Raw genomic sequence first — 6,038 nt, 5'->3', positions numbered from 1 at the left:
GGCAGAGGAATAGATGCCATGTGAGATTTAGTGACTAGTAAATGCATGGTTTACCTGTCTTGGCTGTGAAGAATACAGGGAAAAGACTAGTTATATGTACATGTCACGTTTCCCAGGCAAGTTAAGTTGTCAAAATATTTGTTTAACTCATTTTTTATTCCCTTTTAAAGTTGACACATAATTGTCTCTTGAAACTAGTTTAAAAACAAGCTACAATAAGAGGTGCTGTTTCGCCTCCAGAGGATCAATGCACTATGTAGACACGATCACATCTTAGATTATGAGAAGTCAGGTTGAACGTGACACCTATCCTGCTGACTGTCACCTACATGCAATCCCATCCCTCAGTTACCATAGAAGTGTGTCACGGTTCATCAGCTTCTAACACTTAAAATGTGATATGTACATGATGTGAACAAGATAACAATTTGAGCAATCCTGATGCAGAAATAAAACCATCAACTACAATCCTTTGCAATGGCCAAGGCCAGTTTTAAGGACATGGAATAAAGAAAATCTTAGAACTCACTCCTGAGTTTCAAAAAGGGAAATCCCCTAAGAAAAGATGTTGATTAATATTAACTGAGTTCTTATCACTTTGCAAGGAATCCAGAATGTTTCTGTTTCTTGATTATGTTGGTGGCTAAAAAAATCATATATGCTAAAAATTTATAGAACTAAATACACATGCACAGATGGAAACAATTACATGTAAAAGATCCAAATAAAAATAGATTATATCAATGTCAAATATGATTGTGATATTACACCAATGTACTGCGAGATACTAACATTGGGGAAACTGGGTAAAGGGCCCTGAAAATCTCTCTGTGTTGTCACTTTCACTGAAAGTGAATCTGTGATGATCTCTAAGGTTTTCTTTAAAAATTAGGGCTCATGTGGACTCAGTGGTGAAGTCTTAAGCAAGGAATTATTAACAGTTCTCTTCCAGAAGACAAAAGCAGAAGAAATATTTCCTAATTATTCAACATTATCCCAATACCAAAGTCAGGTAGATAATATAGATAAAGAATTTTACTCACTAACATCTCCCATGAACACTGGTTAAGAAATAGTAACTAGAAATAGTGAAAGTATTAAACTAGTAACTAGAAATAAAAGGTATTAAAATAGTAACTAGAAATAGTAAAAGTATTAAACTGAACCCAAAGATGTATAAAAGGAATTCTATACTGTGACCAGGTATGCAAAAACTGGCTCAACTTTCACAGATAATGTAACATTACTAGGCCACAAGCATATTACTAATGCCAAAACATGAATTCAGTAAAACCCAACACTCATTCATGATAAAAAAAAAAACTTTCACAATCTAGGAATAGATGGAGAATTTCTCAACTTGATAAGTAGCATTTATAAAAATCTACAGTTATCATTGTATTCCATGGTGAGGAACTGGAAACTTTTTGGCTAAAGTCAGGAGCAAGGCAAAGGTGCATCTTCCCATTACTATGTTTCAAAACTTTACTGATGTTCCTGGCTAATGCAATATGAAAAGGAAGCCAAAGGCACATTGATTGGGTGGGAAGAAATAAAACTGATTTGACATCAGATGACACAAATATATAAATAATTAACAAGAAGCTCCTGGGACTAATAAGAAATTACAGCAAAAAGTTTCAGGATACAGGGTTAATACAGTAAAGTCAATTGCTTTTCATATACCAGCAGTGAACTACTAGAATTTGAAATTAAAAATGCGTAAGTATTTTGATGAGCACCTCCAAAAATTATGTACCTAGATATATATTCAACAAAATATGTATATGATAGATATTTTAAAAGTTATGATGAAAATTTTAAAAGTTATGATGAAATATATTAAAGAAGAACTAAAATGTTCTTGATAACAGAACTATATTGTGAAGTCAGATTTCAAACTTGATTTATAGATTCAGTGCTGTTCCAACAATAACATTGTGTTGATATTGGAAAATTTATTCTAAAGCTATATAGATAGGAAAATTCTCTTAATATTCAATTCAACAGTAAAAGAGAAGAAAGTTGGAGGATTGACAATATCAAAATTCAAATTTACTATAAACCTGTGGTGTATCAAGACACTGTAATTTTAGCAAAAGAATAGATCAGTGGAATGCCCAGGAATAAACCCATATAAATAAAATTAACTGATCATTGACAAAGAGACAAAATATAGTGAGTTAAGATATTCTTTACAACAAATGGTGCTGGAATCAGAGCTAGGCACAAAAATTAACTCAAAATGAGTCACAAACCTAAATTTAGAACACAAAAACATAAAACTCATTGAAGATAGCATAGGAGAAAATCTGGATGATGTTGGACATGATAACTTTTCAGGTATGATACCAATAGCATGACCCTTGAAAGAAATAATTGACAAGCTAGGCTTCACTAAAATAAGAAAGAGCTCTGGTCTGTGAAAGACAATGCAAAAGCAGGACACAAGACTAGAAGAAAATTTTGCAGAAGCCATATCTGATAAATGACTGTTACTCAAAACATGAAGAACACTTAAAATTCAACAATAAAAAAATCAACAATCTAACTCAAAAATGGCAAAAGACCTAAAGAGACCAGATATATAGATAGCAAAGAAAACTTAAGAAAAGGTATTCAACAGCTTATATCATTAGGGAATTGCTGTTCAAAACAACAACAGGATACTACTGCATGTCTATTAAAGTGGCCAAAATCACTGAGCCTGGCAAATGCTGGACCAGTGGACCAGAGGTTTTTACTTATTAATGCTTATTAGAATATAAAATGGTACAGTCACTTTGGGAGCTAGTTTGGTAATTTGATACAAAACTATACATACTTTTATCATATAGCCTAACAATGACATTCCTTGGTATTTACCCAAAAGTATTGAAAACTGTTGTCCACACAAAAACCTGTGCATGGAATTTATAGCAGCTTTCTGCATAATCGTCATCTTTGAAATAGCCAAGATGTCTTTCAGTAGATTAACAAATAAATAAATTGTGGTATGTCCAGAAAATGGAATATTTGATGCTAAAAAGAAATGTTATCAAACTATAAAGAAAAAGACATGGATGTATAGTGCTAACAAAATAAGTGAGTCTTAAAAGGAATCTGCTATGTGTTTTCAACTGTGTAACATTCTGGAAAAGGCAAAACAAACAAACAAACAAACAAATAAATAAATACTATCGGGAAAGTAAAGGAGCAGTGGTTTTCCAGATAGTGGGAAAAAAGAAGAAAAGGAAGAGCACAGAGAAATTTTAGGGGAAAAAACTGTTTGATTTGGTACTGTGATGTGAATGTATCAGCACATCTGTGTCAAAGCCCATGGAACACACAGTGCCAAGACCGAACCCCAGTGCAAACTGTAAACTATGGGTGGTAACGGTGCTCCAATACAGCTCCCTGAGATATAAAATATCCTTAGCAGGGTGGGTGGGGCGTGCACATGTGTGGCAAATGAGACGTCCCTCATTTCTGCACAATTTCCCTGGACCCAAAACTGCTCTAAAATATAAAGTTTATTGTTAATAATAAAAAATAATGAGTAACATGAAATGTAGGGATGACCAGGAGCAGTAGTTTTCAGTGTCACCCTGAACTCTGTGGACTCCTGGAACCCTAAGGAGGTGTTACCTAATTTCATAATAAGACTTGCATGGCATGTGCCTCTCTCATACTCATTTTATCATGAAGGTACAGTGGAGTTTTCCAGAGGCAATCTCACTGTGATGTGTGATATTGCAACAGACTGAAAACCGCAGCAGCCGCTAAGAGAATTCTGCTGTCCCCAGTGAGGCTGAAGATACTGAAGAAATTTTGTAAAAATATAAACTAGTATCACTCTCCTTGCTACAGAACAGATTTTGATTTAGAAAATAGCCGTTTTAAAAAAATGTTATTTATTTTAATATGTAATGTTATTTTAAATAAAAGAATAAAAAAATCAACTTTTGTCTGTGGTCAGTGCTACCCTAACTCCCATTCTCTGTTCCCCAGTGATCTTTATTCAAATCCTGCATTTTTTTCTCAAAAGTTATATAAATGAAATCATAGTGTATTATGACTTTTTGTATACTTAGCATGATACACTTGAAATTCATGTAATATATGACTATATGTGTCCATTGTTGTATGAATTTTCTAGTTTTTTTTAATTATTCACCAATCAATAGACATTTGAGCAGTTTCAAGTTCTGGAAAATTCTAAATAAGATTATTATGCATACCAAATTGCAGGAACTTTTGTGAACATAGGAAAGAAGTGGTTTTATCAGAAAAAAATGACAGAAGTGATTCAAAACATATTAACAGAGTCTCAGCTTGAACAGAACACCTTCCTTTTTCAAGCCCTACATGCTGGTAAATTAATGACAGCCACTTCAGGATTCCTAAAATCAATTATTTTAAACGCTATTTTGCTAATGAGAGACATGGAGTTAACAAGAAAGATCATCTTGCCAGCTTAGGTGTCCATTTCCTACCAGAAGCAGAAAAAAAGGCGGGAAAAATTAATAAGCAAAACTCCATTCATCCTCTTAGTGGTTAGCCAGGAAGACTGTGGTTGTTGTTAAAATAAATAAATAAATAAATAAATAAATAAATAATCACCCACAACCCTTTTCATCATCAAAAAGCGGTCAAGTGTTGTTTGTGTACGAGAGTCTGTTAAATGAAGCTGAAATGAATTGTTACCCAGTAATAGGTACTATGCAGAAGAGACTTACTCTTTTGGGAATCAAAGGCTCTGCAGTGGGTTGGAGAGCAAGAGACTCCAAGGAAACCTCAGAGACTTGTATCCTACAAATACCATGGGATTGTTTCAACAGGATGAGATTTACCCTTACACCATTCACCAAGAATGAGCTTGCTGAGCAAATGAAAATGGTGGAACAGTTGTTGAGGGTGAAATTACACTTCCCAAAGCAGGTTCTTCAGCAGACCCTCACAAATTAAAAAACAAGATGTGTGGCCAACTCTTGCCCTGATTATAAATGTCACAGTCCCATTAGTGAGTAGAGTTAGAGTCTCCAGTTGTGTTAGGGTCTCCAGGAATAAAACACAGTGAGCGAAAATTATCATGCCACAGCTTGATAATTAAGGTATAAACAAGCAAACATTTCAGTTCTGGGTCTTTATATTCCTGTGGGGAGGACATGGCATTTTAAAAATAAGTATTTTCCAATAAATAGACTTGATAGAATCTTTGGGATAAAGGAAACTGAAAATTTGATTATTCCAGTTTCCCAGCAAGCTCTCTTCCATGGTTCCTCCTTACCTACTCCCTCAAAAGTGTAAATTGTCTCAATAATCTCTAATGTCTGATGTCCAAGGCACTTTTTGAGATTCAATCCAAATACCTCCCTTTCTCAGATACCTTTTGATACCTTGAAAACGTTCATTATTTTCTCTTTTGTGTTCCCATTGTATATCACCTCCACCTCTCCTGGGACACTTGTCACATTTGACACTTGTTCATTTGACTGTCTTCCTCCACTGCTCAATCAGTTCTCATAAGATCAGTGATATTTATTGTCTCTTACTTCCTGTGTCTTCAGTGCTCTCAGCAATGTCTGGCTTCTACCAGTTGTCTGCTAAATATTTTCTGAAAATTGATTGACATTGCAGTGCTTACCATCTTTCTGCAACAGGGATTCACTAGCTTCTGGGGCAACCTATTCCATTTGTGAGCTGTTCTGTTGGGAAGAAAGGTTTGCCTTGTAGAGAGTCAAGCTGTGGCATGATAATTTTCGCTCCCTGTGTTTTATTCCTGGAGACCCTAACACAACTGTTCAGAAAACATCCAAATTCAGCCTTCTAGGTATTTGAAGATAGGGATCATATCATAATGAGTCTTTTCATTTCCCTGATAAATTCTGCCTACTCCTCTACTTGATCTGAATTAAGATTTATTTATCTGCAGAACTAGCACAACGGAAACCACTGCTGAAAATGTCATTAGTACATGGTATTTGGTGCATCAAGTTGAGATTGAGAGAGATTGGTCATGAATATATCATTGATTGGTTTTTCCTGATGATAATTCT

The sequence above is a fragment of the Cavia porcellus genome, unplaced genomic scaffold (assembly GCF_034190915.1).
Source record: "Cavia porcellus strain 051 isolate PalLab524CR breed Dunkin Hartley unplaced genomic scaffold, mCavPor4.1 scaffold_14, whole genome shotgun sequence".
Classification (NCBI taxonomy): Eukaryota; Metazoa; Chordata; class Mammalia; order Rodentia; family Caviidae; genus Cavia; species Cavia porcellus.
The sequence above is the reverse complement of the archived record's forward strand: the minus strand, read 5'-3'. Positions refer to the sequence as shown.